The sequence below is a fragment of the Lonchura striata genome, chromosome 6 (assembly GCF_050655825.1).
Source record: "Lonchura striata isolate lonStrDom1 chromosome 6, ASM5065582v1, whole genome shotgun sequence".
NCBI classification, from domain to species: domain Eukaryota; kingdom Metazoa; phylum Chordata; class Aves; order Passeriformes; family Estrildidae; genus Lonchura; species Lonchura striata.
The window spans coordinates 18,785,870-18,810,493 of NC_140708.1; the positions used below are offsets into that span (position 1 = coordinate 18,785,870).

At 35.8% G+C, this 24,624-nt stretch overlaps 1 protein-coding gene across 15 annotated transcripts in view; it reads right to left on the minus strand.

Annotated features, from left to right (window-relative positions):
* The window catches only part of LRMDA (leucine rich melanocyte differentiation associated), a 728,564-nt gene that overhangs the window by 40,280 nt on the left and 663,660 nt on the right, over positions 1-24,624 (minus strand). For 4 of the 15 annotated variants that reach the window (XM_085583481.1, XM_085583463.1, XM_085583451.1 and 1 more), the window contains one exon: positions 1-24,624. This exon is cut by the window's left edge; it is cut by the window's right edge. The gene's annotated coding sequence lies outside the window, so the exon portion shown is untranslated. The other 11 variants (XM_077784575.2, XM_085583453.1, XM_085583482.1 and 8 more) reach the window with 9 other exon arrangements.

The following is a 24,624-nucleotide window of genomic DNA, read 5'->3' on the forward strand; positions in this document are numbered from 1 at the left end:
ATCACAGATGGTAATCGCCTTGACTGTTACAGTCAATTGAGTGAATAATGCAATCTATAACAGGGTTCACAGATGAAATGGAATTTGTAGTTGTTAATTTTTACTAAGAAGTCAAAGAAGACTTGCATGCCGAAAAAATATGCAATAAAATCAACGTCTCCTATTTCCTTTCTGTTTTAATTCATGTTCACATAATAAAATAGAAAAACATGTTTGGTTTATAGGGGGAAGAGAAACACGAAGAAGTGATCTGAAGTCAGATTGTTCATTAAGAGTTATGAGATACACAATCTCATCTGCAATGTAAAACAGACTTAGCTCTATTTAATCTCACTGTCAGCACAATCAATAAATAACATTTTCCATGACACAATGTGGTGAACTGCACAACAGTATCAGCAAAAGCCGCCCTTTTCCTTTCCTTGCTGACAGGTGTATCTACTCTTTGCTCTTTGTGGTAGAACACAGAAAAATTTTAAAGACTGCTACACCCCAACAGAAAATGCAACAAGCCCATCATAAAATTCTAAGGAAATGCCTGTTTTCTAAATTGATGGTGCATAGACATAGCCAAAAAAATCACGAAACATAGTTTCTCACCACCAAAAAAGTCAAAGTGTTACCCAAATTTGCTAGTGAGACTACAAGCAACTAATCTCAGCAGCTTCTCTCTTTATAAATTTAGAATATGAAAATATATTGAAAATATTCTTAAAAAGAGTTTCAAAGAAACCCCCCCCCCCCCCCCCGGTGATTCAATAGAAAACACAGAAACAGAGTGGAGAAGTTGCAAAAGAAACTGATCAATGTAGTAATGAGATACTTAAATTAATAAATCAAACTCCGGACTTGATCTTCAGTTTGGTGTGCCTGTTAGTTGGTCACACTGACCCAAGAGAGAAAAGCCAGGAATGCTGCCACAAGAATTATGTTTAAACTTTCAAACTTTCTTTAAAAAGTAATCACAGCATATCCTTGTCAACCTTGAAGATTGTTCTGTCAGGAGTATCATGAGAATTCCTGCTTGAAGAATAAAGGTTGTGTTTGTGTATGTATACACACACACACACACACACACACATATATATATATACATATATATGTATGTCTTAAGGTAAAGAACAATGTGATTCCCTACTCTGTAGCCATAGCCACGGCTACCTGCTCCCATCACCCAGGGTTCTGAGCTATGTCACACCTACCATATGTGCTGGAAACTACCAAAACACAACTGCTGTTTCCTGAGCCCGCTCCTGTTCACTTTCAGGACACCTGTTGGTATGGTCATAACTTAGGTTTAAACAACCAAATGTGGGAAAAAACTAAACAGTTCAAAAGGTGTCCTGCTGAATTAAAAACAACAGTGCACTCCCCCAACAACAAATGAAAAGAAGCTTGAAGGGCAGTGACATAAAAGGATGAGCTGAACTTCAGCCCAGATGCTGGATACAAAGTCCTGCATAAATTTTTATGAGTAAATAAGCTTGTGCTTCCCTCCACATAAGGAAAAATGCACCTAAAGTGTCACAGCAGGCATTGTCTAGAGTGCCACAACCTTCCCAAGGAAGTGTCCTGAAAGTGACACCTCCTTGGGGGCACAGCACGTCTGTGCTCACGCCAGGTGATTTCAGCTCTTCTGGGATCTGGGCGATGAAGAAGGAGAGACGGAGTGTTCCTGTGGGCTTCCAAGGAGAGCTTTATTGAGCTCCTTCCCTCAAGGGACCTAGGGATGAAGAGCCACTCAGGCAGAGAAAGCAGAGTTCATATAGGGATCTCAAGGGGCAGGGCAGAACACCAGGGCCAATGGGATGAGGGCACAGGGGTGGAACAAGGGGAAAGGGCCAATAGGATACATTAAATTTGCATGTCACAGCAAGGCATGCTGGGAGAAGCCTTTTTCGTCACCCTACGATAGGCGGTTATCGCTGGAGGGCTTTTCCCTCCAGGGGAGTGTTGTACATTCTTCCTTATTGACCCACCGTGTAATGTAGGAATCAAAGAACTTGGGGAACAAAAAAAAGCAAAGAGACAAAAATAAAGTTCTATATAGTTCTATATAGTAAGTAAAGTATAATATTTTATTGCTATAAATTATTATGCAAGGATAATGTATGATTCAGAATGGCACAGGGAGAACCAGGTCCATTCCATTTGGTTGCCTAAAATTATTTGCCACTGCAACGTTAATTATGGCAGATCAGGTATAGACACAAACAATAAATTATGTCTATCCTCTCCTTAAAAAGCCAACCAGCCAAAAATAAACCTTAACCCACTGTCCAGCTACCCTTAGTTATGCTTGAAAAGTTAAATTTTCAATTAAAAATTCAGAGGAATAATGTTTATATTCTTACCCTCCAGGATCTTCAGCTAACTGCTAACAGATTTATATTTTCCCAACTGACTTCAACAGAAACTACTTTTAAGAAAGACTTATTTTCTGTAACTACTATGTGAAGCAGAATTAATATAGAATAACAATAACAACAGCCTAAAAATATTTGGAAGAGTTGAGGCTTTTTTGTGCTGCACAATAGGATGCCCTCATGTGAAATATTCTTGTTTTTCCCTCATCAGAAGTACAATAGAACAGAATTGAAGAGATCTACAAAGGGGAAATAGAGAGAAGCATGATGGGACATACATCTAATGAAAACTGGGAAAATTTTATAGTTATTCAGTTTGAAAAAGTTGGATAGCTACGAGATACTTGAAAACCAACAAAATGGCAAACTGCAAAATGAAAAATGATCAGATTTCAATTTGAGAATATTTAGTGCCCTGCTAAGAGAAACAAGAGGAAATGTCATAAAAGATAATTCAAAACCAATTAAATGAAATACTTTATGCACAAGACATAGCTGGCATACATTTGTGTTTCCTATATGGTGAAGTACTAATAAAATTTTTAATCCTGGCTTAAAGAATCTTTTAAGACTACCAGACAAACATTTGGAAATTCTGATTGAAAATGTGATTGTACTGGTTTCAGCAAGCAAGTATATTCCTGCCAGAAGAGACGGCAACTATTGTGACTGTTGGAGTCTCACCTGAAAAAAAATTGTTACAGAAGTTGGCCAGCATCAAGAAGCTCTTCAAATTGGAACTAGTCATGCCAGTTAATGCAAGTCTGGACATACCACAAGAGGAATTTATTTTGCAAAACCTTCTTGTGTTTTCTGTGTTGAATATTCTGGCCATGTGAAACTACATATTGCAAACTAAAATAATGATCTTAAATAACTACTAAAATTACAATAAATTGCCCACTGCCATACCAGTAAAAACTTACTCATTATTTTACAAATTCTGTGTCCAATCTGATTTTAGTTGCATGAACCCAACCTCCAACAGTCTGACTGCAGATATGGTCTAATATGTCTCATCACAAAGAGAAATGACTTAGTGTCTACTGGCCTATTTTTCATTCTCACCACTTTTATAATGGCACAAAACCTGGCACATCTTATGCCTGATCATGCTTCAAAAGGGTTCCTGGAGAGATGGAACAGCCCCACGAATACATGGCATAACAATAGCTGCCTAAGACTATTCTAAGACAGAGCTGAGACATAGCAAGCTGAGCCATGAAAAGCAAAACACATAATCAATACGAGCTGACTCAAGTCTCAAAAAAAATTAATTTTTTGAACACACTTTTTGAACTTTTGTGTGTGTGCATGTGTGTGTAAGACTTGCAATTCATGTTCAGTGAAGACAAGTTCACAGTTTGATTGTAGGAAAAATCATCTCATCTTCTTCCAAACTCATTCAGATTCAAGGCAGCAGTTGGTGTACTTCCACTTTGTCTTACTTTACATGTAGTGTCAAGTTATCTTTTTGTTGGCCTAATGCTAAAGTTCACATTTTGCACCTAATAATATCAAATGCTTCAACAGGGTTATTTTTTCTGTAATTTTGAATTTAGTAACAGCAAGACTGTATGAGGGACAGAAATACCGCAATTGAATAGGGAGGCTTAATGGACACTTTGTCTTGCTGTTTTACCAGAGCTTGCCTCTTTTCAGCAGATTCTTCCTGAAGTTTCAGTTGGTAGCTTTAGTAGATAATTTTTTGAAGTACAGAGTTCTAAAAATTTAGTCCTTAGTTGCCAGGCACAATCTTTCCACACAACACTAGTCACACAACTACTGGTTTAAAAATTGCAGCAGAAACTTGATGGTTTCATATCCTCGTATTCTATTCAAGCATATCTCAGAATCACAGACTGTGCTGAGCTGGGAGGGACCCCCAAGGATCATTGAGTCCAGCTCCTGGCCCTGTACAGGGAACATCCCCAAGAGTCACACCATGTACCCGAGAGCATTGTCCAAACACTGCTGGAGCTCTGCCAGGCTGGTGCTGTGCCCACTGTCCTGGGGAGCTGTTCAGTGCCCAGCCACCCTCTGGTGAAGAACCTTTTCCTGATATCCAACCTAAACCTCTCCTGACTCAGCTTCAGGATGTTTTCTCATGTCCTTTCACTCGTCACCAGAGAGGAAAGATCCATGCCTACCCCTCAGCTTCCCTTCATGAGGATGATGAAGACCACATTGAGATCTCCCCTCAGTCTCCTCCAGGCTGAACAGACCAAGTGACCTGAGCCATTCCTCACATGGCTTTATTTCAAGGCACTTCAGCATTTGCACTGCCCTCTTTTGAATTTTACTGGCTTAATACCTTTTTTATATAGTGGTTACCAAAACTGCAGACAATATGCAAAGTATAAGTATGAACCAACTCTCTAAGAAGAGGCTCAGTGAGTAAAACAAGAGTATTTAAACTCAGTGAACAGTATGTTAAACTGGATTTAGATTATGATGAAGTCCTTTAATGCACTAGAGCAGAACCATGTCAACTAGTCTTAGGGCCAGCTGGTTACACAGCTCTGCTGGCTGGTTTATATGGGAAAGATACCCCCTTTCCTCCCTCTTCTGAATATCAAGCCCTTATGAAGATCACATAAAAGCTGACCAGGAAAAGGTTGAGGCAAGCTTTAAGGATAAAGAATGCAGTTTCATTTCAGATCTCGAATTTAAAATTTGTCTCTAAATTCAGCTATTTTGCATAAATCATCAACAGCTATGTGCATTGTTCATAGAGGAATAAAAAACAGACAGAATAAAAAGGAATCTTTGAAAAGGATAAAGATTTTCTTAAAAGGACAAAAGACCAACATAATGGGGAAAAAATGTCCTGCAAAAGTTTTCACTTTTGGCTTGTAAAACCTAAAGGCTTGTTTTGATTAGGGAGGAGTCTTCTAGGATGATATTGAATGCTTAGCACTAAAACAGCAGTTGTGAAAAAGATTAACAACTATCCATTAGATCTTGCAGCTTTGCTAAAGTGAAGAAAAAATGCACCAAGCAGTTAAATAGAGAAGGTCCCACAAAATTAGCATTCAGGAAAACTTCTTCCAAATGTAAAAACATCCACTTCAATTCTTGAACAAGACCAAGGCTACTTTTCATAGATCGGCAAAAAAAAGAAAATAAAATTAAGCCTAAATATTCTATTTTAGCCTAAAGGGTCTCATTCAAAGCTATCTATTGAAAAAAAATTTTAAAAGGTGATTACACTCCTAATTTCAGTGCCATTAAGGGCCACTTTGGCTGCAAGCCGTATCCGACTTGGCTATATCAACATTCTGATGCTATATAGGTATTTTACAATATGCTGAGCTTTCACTTTTAAATACATTTCAATTCAAACTAATACAATAATCCTACATCTTCTCAGTCTTTAATTTAAATTGCAAGTAATGTAATATGGATATACCTGTAAACATACTGTCTACTAGCAGTTTTACAGTGAATGTTTTCTGGTGTCTGGAATTTTAATATTATTTGAGTGCCACATAATACTCCTTCAACTTCAAACACTTTTACTTACATATAGTACATATTCTTGTCTTTTCCTGTCTGATTTCTTTGTATAGAAACACATTTTATTTAATACATGAAATATGTATATAACTCACTCATAAATACCTTCTGAATGCATAAGATTTACACCTAAAAATGTTAAAATTGTGAATAGTACTAATTATATGTGTTTATGCCTGATTATTTAATGTTGACAACCTAAGGCTGTATTTTTACTAAGCAAGAAAGCCTCTGCAGCATAAGAGAATGGCAGGTTTGTTTGGAACAGGAAAGGAGAATTCCTGGACTGTTTTCTCTTCTGTGTAAAAAGTAACTGCCTGTGTATGGGCCTGAATGAAGAAGATGAAAGAACATTTTTTTTTAGTCTTAATCAAACAGTTTCTTCTATGTAACAGAACCAAAAATACTTCTGCACTTTTGAAAGTCAAAAAATGAAGGCATTGCTTCCTTACCATGTCAGACCTGGACTAATTCCAGAGATTACTGCATTTGCTAAGTAACGTTAAACTACGGCTATCCAGAATTTTCATTGTCACAACAGAGGAATAGGAAGTTCCAAGCAAATAAAAAAATAAATATTTCAGAATGTGAACCTAACAAATATTTTCTAAGCCAGAATTCTTTGTATAACATTAATCGGGTTCAGGTAAAGAGCATATTCTAAACCAAAAAAAATTATTAACATGAAGTGAACATTTCAACATGTTAGGAATGACTCCAATGGCCAGCAAGAAATAACTATAAATGCAAATACAGGAGCATGTATTCTGCCTCTCAAGAATACCTCTTCTGAAAATAATTTGGGATATTCTATATTTGTGAAGTATTTAGTCATCTCCATTGAAGGGGAAAGGTAATCATAACCATAATAATCTCTGACCATAGTACAGAATATTAAATAGTTAATCAGTGGGAAAAAACTTAGACAGTTGCATTTTTTGTTCTAGACGATGATACTGGAAAACCTTCCTAGTTTGTGTTCTGAGATATAAATCTCTCAAAGACTAATTTTTGCACATCTTTCTCAAAGGCAAATGCCACAACGAGCGTTCAGAAGCCTATACTGTGCATGAAGTGCTAAGACACTGACAATACTTCAGATAACTTAGAATCAAAGCAGAAATATTAATGACTCTGTGATCAGAAAAAACCTGATTGTAATGTGTGTGGAAATATTACTCACTACTTCCTCAAACACTGTGAAAGGCATTTCATTATTTATTACTTTAAACAAGAAAGTCAATAAGACACTTCTGTCAATAACCTACACTATTAGCTGATGATTGGATGATGGTGTATTGGATTGAATGGAGAGAAATGGTAAGCTACTGCAGCTAAGCACTGATTTCAACATCTTCAGTCAGATTTCTTATGATATAATACATCCTAGACCTGGGTAGCCTTGCAACACTTCAGATGAAGAGTGAAGAGTAAAACTGAAATAATTCTTACTTTTCAAAAAAAAAACCCTTTTCCTAAAGTGCTATTTCTATAGCACCATTCTTTCATTTGCTGCCCATGGCCCCTAGATAAGAGCTCAGCCTGTATTGACATGTTTTCAAACAGTATTTCCCAATTACTAAGCTGTGTATGAAAGATGATTCTTCACGTAAAAAACTTTGAAGATTTTCCTTTCTTCTCATCAAAAATCAATGTACAGGAAATTGCTCAAATTTGTCAGAATAGCCACTTCTGTTGCAGATTAATCATTAGACCTAGCCTGCAAGACAGCCTGCTATACTACCTTTTCCAAGGTATCATGTCTTCTAACCTGTTAGAATTTTTTCTTTCATATCAGTGGCTCTTTTTCACTCTTTTTTTTTTTGCCTAAATCACTGCTGGAACCATGCTTGTTTCAACCAAATGTGGTGTAGTAAGAAACTAATTTCAAGAGACAGTAAAGATCACACACTCAATATACCAAACACAAGAAGGAAATGGCTGAGAAAAATATGCTTGCACTGAGCAAGTGAGAATTTAGAATCGTGAGCTGTGAGATATGTCTTCCACTTGCCATTACCCTAAAGCTACAAGGAAAGAAGGGAAAAATATTAGTTACAGGCAGCTACACTTTCAACGTGATGAAGAAAATGTTCCATATATCACCTAACCTCCTCTCTCCAAAATACTGTTTTTCCTTATATATGTCTCAAGTATGAGGGTTCCCCCCGCCCCCCATCTTGGTTTTCTTATTTCCTTCTTCAATCAGAATCATCCTAAATTACTTGCAAGCTACCTAACTCAAAGAACAAAAAATAGAAAAGAAAACAAACAAAATAAACAATGGCACTTTTTTCCTTCAAAGTAAAGAAGCTACCTGGGCAATAAAATATCAAATCAAGGCACGGAAGTGCCCTAAGCAGCCACAGCCCTTCTGTTGCTGCTGGCCAAGCTACACAGAACTACCTGGAAATTTTGTAAGTCTAATGAATCATCAGTGATTAATATTATTGAGGTGGATTGTACTTCATTGAAATATTCAGTGTCTCATATCAGCGTCACACACCAGAGCATTAATGGGATCAAGATGCAACAATAATAGTTTCCATGACAATGCAGTACATGCTTTCAGCAGCACCTCCCTGGGTAAACAGTAATCCTTCAGAAAAACAAGAAGGTCATTACAGCAACTTGTCAAATCAATGCAGAGAGTGTCTGAGCCGATTAAGGCATCTTCTCTCAGCTCTGACATGGTGTCAATAGTACTGGGCCACTAGTGCTCAGTCAGATGACTGAAGTGAAATGCCCATCAGTCAGAGAGCTGAGGTGGACTAATGATTCCCTGTGCTGCCTATTAGAACTACATGACAACTCAATCCTGTTTGCTTTAAAAAAAAAGAAAAAAAAAAAAAAGAAGTGACCTTGTTGCTTTGTTTGAAGCTGAATTAAATTGACAACAGCAGCTAATCTTTACCTAGGGCGATTAACAGAATTAAAGTACAACAACAAAGGCACACAAGGTTTTATGCTTTATATTCTTAGTTTGATAAAGCTTGCAGTCTACTAGGGTCTTTACAACCAAGTACATTGTAAACATGTATTCCGAGCCAAGCTACATTTGAATGGATTTGAATTAATCTGTTTGCAAGGGGACACTATTTTGATTGAGTAAGTATGCAGGGACAAGACAGGGTCTAAATACAATAATAATCAGCCAGTGGTTTAAATAAAAAAGAAAAACACAACTGAAAGAAATTTTCAAAGGAAATGTTTAAGGGAAAAAACTATACATGTGGGTGCTACACTAGGTAAGGAAAGGATATAGTCAAGAAGAACATTAGTTTAAAAATGTTGTAGAGCTGTAGCTTTCCATGTGAATTCCCTGTGTCACAGTATGTTCCCCAAAATGCACAGCGACAGTATGAACCTTATTGTTTTACAGCTATCATGAAAATATTTAACAAATATTCAGTATAAAGCAAACATGTATAAACATGTAGGTATACATGTTTTTCACCTGAGGCCATTCTAAAATGATAAGCTTGATCAAAGTCCTCATGTCCACATCATGTTTCTCAGCAGTTTATCAGTTTACATTACTGACCTACTCAATCAAGAGGAAAACAGAAGTGACGAGGAGGAAAGAAGAATCCTGGGCAGAATGTTTTATCTATGTTAAAGAGAAAATCTGAGTTGTTAGTAAAACTGAGATATAATCTTTCTTTATCCCTTTCATTCACATATTTCCTTAAAGAAGTGCTTTTTACCCACAACATTGGTAACAAAGCTGATTTGACTGCAACCCATAAGGTTTCTGAGAAATATGTACCAAACCACTGAGCTTGAGTTTCAGATTGCACAAAGGAAAAGGACAAAGAAATCAAAGAAGCTGCCCAAATTCTTTTCACTGAAGCCTCAAAACTCAGCAAAGCCACAGTTAATTGATGTTGCTGGACGTTAAAACAAAACATCATTTCAAGAGCATACATCAGATGACGTGAATAGGGTTCAAATCTACAGAAAATCTACAGTAAAAAATGATACAAAGCCTGCAGAAAACCTGCTGCAGAGCAACAAGCATTATGAGGACAAAGGGGATTTATGTTTACCAAGACATAAGTCATTGGAAGGACTAAATAGCTCAAGGGACTGGTACTGAGTTTGAAAGCTTTTCACCTCTTAGTATCAAACTCAAATCTAGCCCCAAGCTGTAGCTATTGAAGGTCATTATCATCCAGTGGCTGTTCAATACTGTGAAAACTGCCCAATTCTCACTGGACAGGGAGTCACATTTCAAAGACAGCAGCATTTCTGAGGTTCATTAGAACCCATAATTTTGGTTTCAGCATAGAGCACTTTATCAGCTGCTGAGCATCATGCCTTCCAGAGGCTGACAGATCAGACAGGGAAAGTTTGCAGTGCTGCCACCGTGATAGCCGTGCTGCACGCAACACAGACTTTTATCACTATGTCTCAAATCTAGCAGGCTTTGAACTGTAACTGCACAAGTTAGAAAATATAGAATACATTTAAATATTTCAGCGCTTGATCCTGGTTTTATTCAAAAGGCAGTGACAATTCTAAAACAGTGGCTCACTCACACAGTCTCAAATAGCAAAAGACAAGCTTTTAAGGGTGAATTTCCACCACCATTTGCAGTGGAAGCAAGCCTTAGACAGGAAATACACAAGCTTAGACTTCCTCTTAAAGTTGTCATTCCGGGCTCTAAACAATTTATTAATAGTGTATCATATGTCATCATATGTGCAATGCTTACCTTAGTTCTTTCAATATTAGTTTTTATATTGTGTATTTCTCCATACCAGTTGACAATTGAACTCTTGGTTAGTTTATGTTGCACAAAAGGTTCACATCAGAGTTCAATTTTACATAATGGGTTAAAGCACATACATGTCAGTAAGTCTCTGCAGTTTGCTTTCAGGCAAAGTAAAAATCTGCTACTCCAGAAGAAATTTAACTTTGTAGCATGGAATTTCCAGTGATACAGATAACCATATATTATTAATATGATGCTTTGTATAGAAGATTCTCTGGATAGAGCCACAGGAGTTTACAATACCCAGCCCATGGTGTCCCAGCGTGCTCTGCTGGAGTTTGCAAAGTACCTCTAACACTATTCCCTGTGTCCCCGATGGCAGCCTGGGTAATGGTACTAGTTCTATACAACCCAATAGCAAGAATTAAAAAGTATTAAGGACTTCCACAGGGGAATGATTTAATTGTCGGTTGTTAATCAAGCTGACCATGTTTCACTAATCTTGAATTACTTGTAATCTGACAGTACATGCACACATGAGAAAGAACATTGGAGAAAGAAAGGATTTTATATATTAATTCCCAAATGTGACTAAGAGCTCTCTCATTTTATATGATGATTGAAACTCCATTTCAAGTTAGCCAAAAAATAATGAGGTAAAATGATCTATTTCTACATGCAAATTAAATCTGATGGGATGTTAGACCATTCTGAAAAAGAAAATTCCAACAACTGAAGAAAGAAAGCTGATTTCTTAAAATTAAGTGGTATTTCCCCAATAAGCATGAGCTTCTAGAAGACAGAAGCTTTTATTTGTGATACTATATGGATTTTGAAACACAATTAGGAAGAAGTATTTCTTTCAGGTTTCTAAAAAACATAGATAACATCAAAATTTAGTCATTTCCTGATTGTTAGGCAAGTAGTTCATAATCATCAGTGATGACAATTACTGTCTCTGTCATGAGACAATATTTAATTTTAATTTAAATGTTGCCATCATCAACTAGAAGAATTAGTGAGAAAAGATATATAGATTTTCTGACATTTGAGTATAAATAAAGGTTGCTATTATTGCTAAAGTATCCCCTCACAGATCAAACAGAAACTAAAAACAAAGGAAGTTCTAAAGAATGTTTGTCGGAGTAGAGTTTTGTGACCATTGTATCTCTTGGCATGATGTTTTACATTATGCCTATCTAAAGTTCTTGCTGAAGCATTGCTGCTATTTAAAATATTAAAATTAATTAAAAAAAATCTGTAGTATATAATTCCTTCAAAGCCACAACTGATACTTTAAGGATGATATCTTATCTCAACAAGATAAATGTCCTGGAGATTAAAGCATCAGACCTTTGCTGGGTAAATCTAGAATTATTTGTTCAGTGTAAAGAAAGCATACTTTATTTTGAAGGCAGAATTTGAGGATATTTGCATATGCCTTCATTAAAATCTTTACTTTGGAGGTTTAAATTGGAATTTACTTTGGAGGTTTAAATACCCTTAGCAAAAATCATAGGATCACAGAAGAGGCCAGTTGCAAGGGACCACAGGGGGTGAGTCTGGTCCCACCTCCCTGCTCAGGCGGGGCCATCCCAGCACACAGGACACAGGATTGTGTCCACATTCTTCCTGAATATTTCTAGTGAGGGAGAATCCACAGCCTCTCTGGGACATCTGTTCCAATGGGTGGTCACTCACATATTAGAGAAATTCTTCTTTACATTTGCGTGGAACCTCCTGTGCATCACTCGCTGCCCATCACCTCTTGTCCCATTGCCCAGCACCCCTGAGCACAGCCTAGCTCCATTTTCTGGCATCCTCCCTTTAGATACTTAGAGGTACTGATAAGATTCCCTCTCAGTTGTCCCCTCTTGAGCTGAACAGGCCCAGCTCCCTCAGTCCATCCTCATATGAGGGATAATTTTATCCTAAGCATCTTTCTCACACTCTGCTGGACCTGCTCCAGGAGTTCCATGTCTCTTGTGGAAATAGAATATAAAGTGCATTATTTGTTAACAGTGAGTTAAAAGACTGCTGGAAGTGAAGATCAACTTATGAGTTTATGAAAAGAGATGATAAAAGGAACACGTCACACTCACAAATGGTCTTCAGACTGTTATGGGGACCGAAGAATGAAGATCTTGTTAAAGGGAGACTCAAATTTCTGTGACTCTTCAAGAGTTCTGGTTCTGTTTTACAGATGTGTACTTACAGAAATGGTGTTGCATCTGTTATGTGTGCATACTAGGGGCATACATCTAATGTTAGAAAACATGAAAATGAAGTCATTAAGGTCATAAGAACTTTCTGAATATGTCAGCTTAAGATGCTGTTGTACAAATTCTGTTCTTACTAATAAATGCTCTCATGCTCCCATAGGATGTGATGTAATGGACAATAGTGTTCATGCCCATGAAATCATGTAGCCCAATGGGAACCATAACAGGGAACTTGTAAGCATCAGCAAGGTTTTGAATGACTGTAATTAAGTAACCTACTTCTCCTCTTGTGTTCCACCATGACAGCTGGGGTCAGCTGCAACACTTGAGTCCCTAAACATAAATGTCAGGGGATGCTGACAGGAAATTCTTAGCAAAAGCCCTTCACCTCTGGAATTTACTTCTCTTATTATAGCTTTGATAGAGCTCAGGTCAGTTGACAATCAAGATGAAGAGCAAGACCTTTTCATTAATACTTCCTAAAAGATGCCTTTTAATATGCTATTGTGACTAATTACTTACTTAATCACATTAAATTTAATAAGAAACCATATTCTGAATTCACATATTTTTAGACATGACATACATGGTTGAGAAACAATTTTTTCTTTTTTTTTTCAAATCCATCAAAATCTCAGAGAGAACCTGTATATTAAGAAGTTGAATGGAAAGATGACTGAAAACACAACAGACACACAATGTTTACATCTGTAATGAGAAAAGCAAAGAAAATGTACAGTAATGAGGGGTAATTTAGAGAATAATCAAAGTAATATTGTAATGACTACAACCAGCATATCATGCCTGAAGGGAAATATCCTGAAGGGATATTTTGCCTAAAGGGATATGGTCTATACCACAAAAGCTTGGAGCCATTGAAACCCCTAGAGAAAGATGATAATGGCTGTACATAAAGTATAATTTATTTACAATTTGAGGAAGGCTTCCATCAAGTCCCTAATGACAAGCTCACTAGTTACATTAAAAGCTGTGCTGATTCTGATAAAGGCATGAAGTCAATAAAGCAGGCAAAAGGAATCTGCAGTACAAGAAGAAAATGGATGTTGCTTACTAGGCAAGAATAGAAATAGAAACCTGGATAGCAACATACATTTAAAAAATACATATTAAAAGAACTCTCAATACATGATCTCATGACAGCAGACAGATTGTAGTGATTGCTAATGAGGAAGCATGATCTAATGTGAATCTAACAGCTCTATTATCTGGGAAATATTGAGAGACCATTACAGGGATCCATTTGTCTATCTTTTCTAGTATTTTATTTTATTTTTGCTTAGTCTTTCCTTATGCTTTTAACTGTTTGTGGGAAAGGGAAATTGAAGGGTCTTTCAGGTGTAGAAGTCGTCCAGCTATTTTTTGCAGTGCCTCTGGATAAATGAGACATCTGTAGATAAATACATTTGTAAGGATAAAAGAAGGAGAAATTTTTAAATTACTGAAAAGGACAATATACCATGTGGAATAAATAAAAATAACAGGAAAGTGAAAAATAGTGTGGAAAAATAATTTTTATAAGAAATTAGTCTTTTGACTTTCAGTAATATAAATCAGGAGATAATATACTGATGCAAAACTAGTGAATAAAGAGGAAATCGCCACTAAAAAAATCCACATTTGGGAAAGGTTGCTACAATACCAAAAGAGAAAATTTGCCAGCTGCGTTATAGAAATTTTTAGAGTTCATATTAATTTATGCTTATTTCTTGTCACATTTGTGGGGATTTAAAATAAGCTTGATTTTTGTTGAGGGGGAAAAAGCCAGCCACAGAAGTGCTTTTTTCTGTAAATATTTTCAAAATACCACCATTGCAGCTACAGCCAATTCATCCGAACCTGTGGAATATTTAAGAGCAGAACTTAGCCTACAAAGGGGATCTCCTTGAGACGAAAAAATGTCTTTTTGCACTCTTTGGTTGGATCAAAATTTCTAGGGTTTGTGGTATTGAATAGTTCAACAAATTAATTAATTAGAGGAGAACCATCAAGGTTTTTATCTATGGTTTTGTTTTTGTTTTTCACAACTCAATACTTTTCATAACAATCAGCACAAAAAACTTCTTTACCTGCTCACTCTACATGATATTTCTTGCAGAGCTCTGGAAATGAAACCTTACACCATCTGCCTTATGTGACCTATACATTTCAGGGCTGAAGCATCATTTTCACTGAGTCCATGAACTGATCTCTAATTGTTTTGTGGAGAATGTGTGGTTCATCCTTCAGGTCAGGAGGGTACCTGCAGGCCAGAAATTCCTAAACAGGACTAAGGATTGGAAGATCCTGATAGGGAACCAATCAACTCTGTGGAGTTGGAAATAGTGGGTTTGAAGCTCTATCTTCCCAAAGGAAAGATTTAAAGGCATCTGCTTACTTTACAACCTAGAAAGGATTTAAGACTCTACATTCCTTATAGAGATACAGGTATTTTTCTGAAGTTTTGTATGCTCCTAATGGGTGCATATTCCTCTCTGAATTTCCTATACCCCTGTGTTCCCACTCTGGAGTATCTGCTATAGGTGCCATAATGAGATTCTAAACAATTCTCATGCATTCAATACAGAATTCAGAGACCTCTTAAGGCTCTCAATACTGGCCTAAGAAGGAGGCATCTAAGGATTAATAAATAACTACAACACATAACCTACACCCATCTATGATTTTTATCTAATCCGTCAGAAATGTAAGCAGGACCTGAAAAGCTAAGGTGTTTAAATGACTACATCTTGACCTTTCTTCCCTTGAGCAATCAGTAAACTTGAGGTAGAAAAAATGCCAAAGGATGGGCTAAAGAGCAGTAAATGGTGTGTGTCTGTCATGAGCTGTAGTCTTTAAGAGGAAAGTAGCATTTTTCCAATAAGGTTTTAGTCACAAAACAAAAACAAAAGCTTCAATTTAGAATTATAAGCAACTGTGAAAGGAAAAGCAGCAGGATATGACAAAGAGAAGTTTGTTCAAAGGTAAAAGGACAGGCTGGAAAGACCCACTCTGATTCTAAAATTCAGAAAATGGAGAGCATGAAGGAGATTGGGGTTTCAGAGGAATGAAATGTAAATGAAATATTGACTTCTCATGGTAGTAGAAAAAGACATTACACAGATAGTCCAGTTATCACATGTCTATGACTTCTTCCCTCGTGAATGCACTCTTTGGGAGCAGTAAGACAGCGGGAAACAAGGGAGATATTTATTTGAAGCTGTAAAATTTGGGACTAAGAAATACTGTAATCTTGAACATCCATCAGAGCATAATTGCTGTTTTCCATTTAGTGGCAAAGTATGACTTTCCAAGGACTGCTGGAAGTATCAACATTTCACAAGGACAGCTCTGATGATGAGTGATGGTCCTGGTGTCCCAGTCAGAAGCTTTAATATCTTTTTTTCTTGCCTTGCCTTCATCCTTTGCAATGCCATGCTGCCAGTTATAAAAGCTTGGTGCAATCCCCAGGGTTTATAAAGCAAGTGCATTAGGTGTAAGGAGGGTAAGGCAGACATTGGCTTTGGCAGTTTGTGTGAACTGATGAAAAGCAGCAGCTAAGTCCCACTATGGAGCAAGAAAAATGTACTCCCCCTTTGAATCACTATTCAAACAGTACCAGAGCAACTAATCTGAGATAGAAGTTCACCATGTTTGTATACATTCACATACCTATCATAGACTTCCACTAGACAATAAATATTTTCTTTAGTTTTCTGGGTTTGCATTAATTCTGTACCTAGCTCTACAAAGTCAATTATGGTTTAAAAACCTGAGTCTAATAAAGAGATAATTGAATCTTCTATGATGAAACTACACAAAGTGAGAAGTTGTGAATTTAAGCACTTGGGATTCTGACTTTGACACACTTCTGGAACTGAAATCTCATCAGGAAAGGAGAACACAATTAAAACAGCTTTCTCTTGCACTGGCTTATTCACATGAAGTACAACAAGTTGCACACAGCAGGAGAATCTCAGTCTAGATTAGCAATACCATTTTTTCATAATGTACAAGGGGAGTAAAGATCATGCAATTAAACCATGATGCAAGCAAGCACAATCACTTAGCACTGAAAAAAAAAACAAATAAAAAACCTCACCTAGTTTTAGACAGTAAAATAAAACTGCAAATAATTACACATTCACTTTAAAAATTTTCATCCTTCTAATAACACAGCTTCTTCTTACAGCACTACTATGAATTCATCTTCTGCTCTCTTGAACATAAGCTATGATGTATCTAAACGCTAGTAAGATCTACAATGGAGTTTTTACTAGATTCATTACAATTTGCTGTCAAGTGGCCTAATCCACATAATTATTTTCTACCAATATTTTGTGTGCATTCCCTCTGACTGCATACCACAGCTAGTGAATGTATGGTATATTTAAAGGTCTTCAGCAAGTCATTAAATAATTATTATAAACAAAACTCATTTGAAGAAAGGTGAAATATAATAAAATCAAGAATTTTTTCAAAAATCCTTCTGATTAAGAGGAGTTTGAGCCAACAGAAATAAATCCATTCTCATGATATTCATGAACTAGTACTGAAAATGTTATTTAGTTGCAAAATAAGATCTTCACTGAACTATAAAAACAGTCTGACAACCCATAATTCAATTTAAAATAATTATTTCTTCACCATCCCTGTTTGCATCAGGCAAAGTTCTTGAATGATCCTCAGCAGCTTTTTGACATGCCATGAAAATATGTCTCCCTTTTTTTTCCCTTCAGAATACTTAGTCATAATGTTTCAGAGGCTGCTTTGCAAGGGTCCTGTACATGTAAACACAGGATTCTTTCGCTTCTTTCATTTGAGAAATTACAGTGCCATGAAACACTAATTCTGGAGGATGCAAACAGTGGTGTGTGCTCTAAAATCCTTATCTAACTTGACAGCAAGTCTCAAAAATGTGGACAGCTTCCACATGTATTTTTCTTCACCATTGGCTGCAGGTATGGAGACCCATTGGCTAAATAAATCCCAAGGAAAGACAAGAATCCTTAGTGTGTAAACTGTTTCTGGTTAATGGGCCTGAATGGTTCACAAAGCCTATAGAATTGTCTGCCTCTGACCTTAAGACAGCATTAAATCAATTTAGTCTGAAAGTATTCAGCTCTTGCTGAACAGTGACCCAGAGACTGATTCTAGCTCTCTGGAGATTAGCCAGACCAGCTTGCATTCAACAGCAGCTCCAGTGCTTTTCTTCGGCTGGCAATCTCAGCAGAAAACGCTCCAGCACATTTAACGCATCCACTGTGTGTGTGCATGCACTTCCACAAGTGCACAGACACTTCTGATGCTTTTAATGTTTTAAGAGTTCAATATTATACCAACAATACAGTATCAGTTATTCATTAATAACCTTTAAAGATGGGAATATATGCTTGAAAACAAACAAACACGTCCATTACCTTTTAAAGGTTCCTTTCCTGCATGCCTCTTTCCACATGTTGTCCTTGCACACTGATGCACAGCTTCCCAGAGGGTTACTATGGAAGTACCCAGCATGGTGAGAACTCTGAAACACAGAAACTGCAGTGTGAATCATTTTGTCACACCTTATATGTTATGACCTCTTTGTGCTTTCCTCCATTTTACAACAGACCTAAACCTCTGTAGTGCCAATCTGACACTACAAAACTAGTAAGGGAATACAACAAAGAAAGATTCTAGGGATCAAAACAAAAAAACTAGTTTCTAGTATTTTTGTGTTGATGAATTCCCCAGTTTCCATGGTAAGAACTGCCCATGCTTCTTTGCAAAGGAGACCATGGCAAAGGATAGCTGTATCTTTGTCTAGGTAATTGCTAAAAGACTTCCAGTAGATTCCCCCACTCTCATGTGGTCTGTTTCAGCACCACACTAGCCTCTTAATAAGGGTGCTTTTTTCTGATGACAAAGCAACCTGCAAAGCCACAAGACTCGTGAAGGAGAGGCTTTATTTACTGACCAGCTGATAGCACCCCGCATTGCTACAGTTTTGTCATGGCTCATACTGATGATTCAGCTAACACATGACTGGAACCAGAGATCAAATGCAGTTTTGAGAAGTGTTGCATTGCCTCCCTCCATTTAAATAAGCTAAAATAAGAATTTAAAATATTCACAGCCATCTGCCCCTGCGTGGGCAGTCTGTGGGGCTAAATAGTGATAGTATAGGAGAGGAAGGAACAGGTTCATAAACCGTGATTTCATGAAGTAAACATGAAATTGAGTAAAACAACAAAAACCCCAGCACTGAAATTTAGACAATATAAAGAGAGACAACATTTGACATGGATGAACTGCACAGAGAAATGGAGGACATGCATATAAGAGAGTGTAAGTACACTCTTGAGCGATGGAAGCAGTCAAGTTCACTCCGGAGACATAGTTGCCATTTGATTTATCCACGTTATAGAGATGTGTACGCAGATATAAAAGCTGCAGCAGCTGTGAAAGCACTTAAGTACAATACTTAAAAGCACTGGGATGTACCAAGTGGTACAGAACTAGGAACCCAGTATTTACAACAGAGAGCTGAACAAAACCAAGAAGGCTGGAGACAGAAATGAGCACTATTTACGAGAAGTCTATGATCATATTCACCTCAGGAACCAAATGGCTGGTGTCAGCCTGTGCCATTCATCTTGAGGTGGCTATAATACGTGATAATGATGAATGTAATCCACACAGGCAGCAGCTTTGCTAGTAAGGTAAATCATATTTAGCATTCTCCATTTTTGAAGTATATGCCCTAAATATTAATTTACAACCTTCCATAGTTCTTATCTTATATGCCATTATTTTTCATCAACTAATTTTTAGTCTTTATATTTTCATATTATTCTTCTGGATACTTTTAAGCAGCATGGAGCTCACTGGAGCTTTTTAGATGTTAAGCATTTCCTGTGCAATGAATTCATATATGCAGTAAACTAGACTTGGACTTCAAAAAAAAAAAATATTTCCCAAAGAGCAACTTAACTATCTGAATAAAGATATTCCCCTTTCCTAAAAGGGGAAAACAAGACAAAACAAGAAACTATAATTACAGATATCTTTCATATTGTCTGAACCTACTTTTTTAGATGTCCACTGCCAGTTCTCACAAAATACTCCAAAAAACATAAACATCTTCCATTACAGTCATACAACTGCCAAAAAATCCCTGATCTAGAGGGATCATCTTTGGACTCTATAGAATTTAGAGAATGTTTATTTCTTGCTATCAGGTAGTTTTTAAAAAACATATAATAATAAAACATGTAAGCAGTCACAAAGCCCTGTGGCAAAGAAGTTTAACAGCTTAGATTTTCTTTGTGAATAGAAACAATTTTTGTTTACCCATTACTTGATGCAATTTTAGTTTAAGGTTGGTATAGACAGTGGATAACTACTCATCTTTCTATATCTGGAACAACCTGATGAGCTTTTTTTACATTCTTTCTGTGCATCTTTTAATTTCTCTCGTTAAAGATTGAAAATTCCCACTTGATTAATTATTAGCTCACATGGAAAGGTTCTATCCCTTACATCATCCATGTTGAGCATGATTCTTTTTTTTCCTAATTTCTACTTCATCCTGTTTTCAATTGAAAAAATTGGTGCTGCACCCAGTGCTAATGATGCAGGTATAAATGAGATTTGTACAGCTTTGTTATAATTTTTCAGTTTGCTTTCTAATCTTTCCCTAGTAAATCCTAATATGTTATTCTTTTGGACCATTTACTGAACTACCTTTTCCATTTAAACTTCTATAAACCCAGCATCTTCATTCCAAATATTAAGATATCCTGTAATCAATATAATTTATGTTCTTCCATGTTCTTCCTTAAGACATATTCTTAAAGAATGATTAAGGTATTATCTTCTATATCTAACAAAAAAAAAAAAAAAAATAGCCAAATGACCTCTTTCCTTGCTAGGATATATGTTTTACCTTAATATTTAATTTGAACACAGTAATAATTTGGGTTTATTTTTTTGAGAATTCACTTTTGTTTACATAGACCTTCCTATATATAATACAGACAACCAAATATACCAAAGATGTCAACTTGGAATTTGCAATATTTTTTCTTTAAATAAACTTCAATATAGTTTATTCCTAAAAAAAATTGGTCACCTTAAAAAATTGCACAAGGAGAATACCTTGTCATATTTCTCTCCTCTTGTGCACTTTTCCTGCATTCATTACTGTTACTGTGGACTGTGATTTCTAATTCAGTATTTAAATGGACACCCCCTATAGGAAGGATGCTACCTTTATTCTCTTGCTTATTTTGCACAGGTTCTGGAATTTTATTCAAAGTTTGATAAAATATCTTTCTTAATCCTTTTTCCTTCTTCAAGGCCTAGAGTTTCACCTATTTATTCTTACCATTTTGACAAGAATAGCATGCCTAACTTCTCTGGAAAAAGAATTCCATGAATGTTTTTCACCAAATTCTGCCTCTTGAGATTTCAAAGAATCACTGAGTATACATTTCAGTTAAAACCATTAGAATTTTAAAGAACAGCAGATCTTTTAATCACATTACATCTAGACAGCATCTGAAAGCTTAAAGTGTCTGATCACCAGGCCTTTGGACACATTTTATTTTACACTGAAGGCATAGATCACAATTTGGACCAAGCACCTCTGAGTCCAAGTTGCATTTGGAAAGGCTACACAGCAGGGACAGTTGGAAAGGGAATGTTTGCAAGAGTGGGAACTGACCCTGTTACTGCCAGTACACACATCATATACAGAGGAGTTACAGCAGGACATTACTGGTGATTAAATGAATTCTTAAAGCAATGACTATACATCAGTGTCATAGCTAAACCCAGTTGTATAGCTAGGCAATAAGACAAAATAACATAGTTCCTTAATCTTATGTCCAATAACAGTATGATTCAGTGTAAGATAATGTATCAAAGAGTGTGTCCTACTCTTTTTGGACATTAATCTTGACAGAAAAATCTTTAGCTTTGTATGGATTAGTCAATGCAAATTCATTAACTACTTGTCATGCTTCTAATACAATCTGCCCTGACCCCAAAGACTTGACAGTGTAGTGTTAATCAAATCTACAGAAGTTCCCATACAGACAAAGCAATCTGTTTCAGGTTAGACAGATTATTTTTCCCTAAAAAAGGCAAAAAAAGAGATTGGAATAAAGTATGTGAGAAAAATATTTAAAAGTATAACTCCACTTTATATTTTTCAAATCCTTTAATAATAATAACATTATTCATAGCTTTGTGTGTTGAAAAGGAAAATAACAATCAAGGACAGTTTTAGTTTGGTTATTTTTAAGTTGCATCTAGAAAATAGCCAGTTCTTTAAGGTAGCAAATCTACCTTACAAAAAATGAAATGAAAACTTATTTTAGTTTCAATGAATATAGTTTTTTAACCCCAAAAATATTTGAGAGAAATTGATATAAATTCACCCTACACAGCTATTTACTATGTAATACTTTGATCTTATTAGAAAAAATAATGGTCACTGAACCCAAAGATACATGAAAGAATGGGATAGAAAGGGTTCACAATATCTGTCTGCCTCGAATTCATAAGCCCAGAAGATGAGATACTTACTTGCAACTGGATTAATGAACAGTATCTCTTAGCTCCATTTTGTCTCTCACTCTTGTAGTCCAAAAAATATATTAGCCCTTTTATTCCTGTATCTCATTATTGCAAACTGTAGCATTAACAGTCTTTAACAAATACAGCTTACAGACATATTGTAGACCAATCTCTATATTTAGTTTTCACCTGCACAATCTCTATATTTAGTTTTCACCTGCAATTTAAAAAAAATCTTAAAGCAATCATCAATAGAATTTTTCTAATCAGTTTTCTCAGATAGACCCATAAAGAAAAGTAAATAATGACCTAATTATCAAAATAATTCAAGTTAAAACAAAAACATATTTTTTCTTAACTTTGGTGTTAACAGCAAATTTCAGTCAGAATAACCATACTCATCAGCTTTCCCCTCAGGCTTGCATGTGTGGTTGCTGGTGCCAGGCATTTTGTTTTATCTATCTGACCACAACTTGATATATAAAATCTTCCTAATTAAATTGATTTAACTATTAAATATTTAATGAATTAAATCTTACTCTTCCCTTACCCAAACCTTACTCTTCAGAAGTGACACATTTTAAGACTGAAAACTTTCAGACTTGCTAGCGTAGCAACAGCTGTACATACTCATTTCATAGAAGCCCTCTGTTCCAGATGCAGCTAATCACCAAGGAAATATGTCACCAGGTACACCACTGCAAGTTTGATGCTCTTTATTCAATTGTAGCTATAACTGCTTAGACAAACCAAATATGAAACAAAAGTAAACTTCTAAGCATACTTCAGTGAACAGTCAACATAAATTTACATGCAATATGTATTAATAATATATATAGTAATTTATAATACTTCTATTATTCCTATAATCTTCCTTTGTAAGGAAGCAAATAATATTTCTCTTATTATTCCTGGAAATTAAAGGAATATGAGAAGGATTTCAGTGCAGAATTATTTTTATAATCTTTATAATCTCTATTATATTTAGAGGCAAATATCATGGAGACTTTTCATATGTGAAATCAAGCACTCAAAAGTATGTATGTGAATATCTTAATTGTCATGAAGAGCATTCTGCAGTCAGTAAGGATATCAAAAATGGAAGCTCTGTATTGCTAGTGAAACAATGCTCAGTATAAGCTCTCGTAATATTGTAGCTCCAGAAACTATTTGATTAGGGTGATATGATATTTCTTCTGCCAGCTATTAAAGGAAGAAATAAATACTGAGATAAACAAAATATTGGTTCCTAAGTTATGTATAAAGCCTTGTAGATAAGGATAAAATGAAATCCTGAATATATTACTAAATATTTTAACTTCTGGTGGTTAAAAATCCATAATTAAGATTCCATAATTTTGTGCAATAGCACACCAGAGACACCTGATAGCAAAACCAAGCATCATTTTAAAAAGTATGAATAATACAAATCAAATAGGCCAATTTCCTCATTTTACCTCTAGTCCTCACCTGTGACAATACTGAAATTACACTTTGGCCATCTTCTGGATCTGGGAAAGCAAGACCAACAATTAAGGCTATATTTTCCAATACAGACTGAGAAAACTGGCTTATACTTGAGATCATATAAGTGAAAAGAATATGAAAAGAAAGAATAAAATAGAAAGTGTATGATATCAAAGCTGTCATGAGATTTGTTTGCTTAAAAATTCTATAATGTAGTATAAAGGATGGCATGTCAGGATGGTGTGGGGAGATTAATTACCAGAGGAAAGGTATTGAAATAGTGACAGATATGTTGGAGGTGTAAAGGAAGCTGGTCCTGAAATATCAGTTAAACTAAGTTAGTAAGAAGAAATTCTTGTCTATAATTTCTATTTCTCTTGAACCAAACATTATACAATTACCTTTCATGACATGTGCAAATCCAGTCATCTTCATATCCAAGTTCTAAGCTTTTTTCATAGAGACAGAAAACTTGACAATATAAAAAAAGGTGTTGCAAAAATCTGAAACAAGTGTTATTTTAGACAAACTGTTTCACTAAAAAATCAAAACACCATTTTAAAACAATTGCATGGTAAAAGAATGAAGGACCTGCTTGCAGGTGACTTGAAAATAGCAAAAGAATGATTGCAACAAATACCTACCGAACTATTTTAGTTTTAAATACCTGGTTATAGTTTGCTTTTTCATGCATTTGGCTGCTGTGGAATCCACTTTCTGTTTGGATTTTTCTCTGTTTATTCACCTCTCTGTTTTTATTTCTTTTATA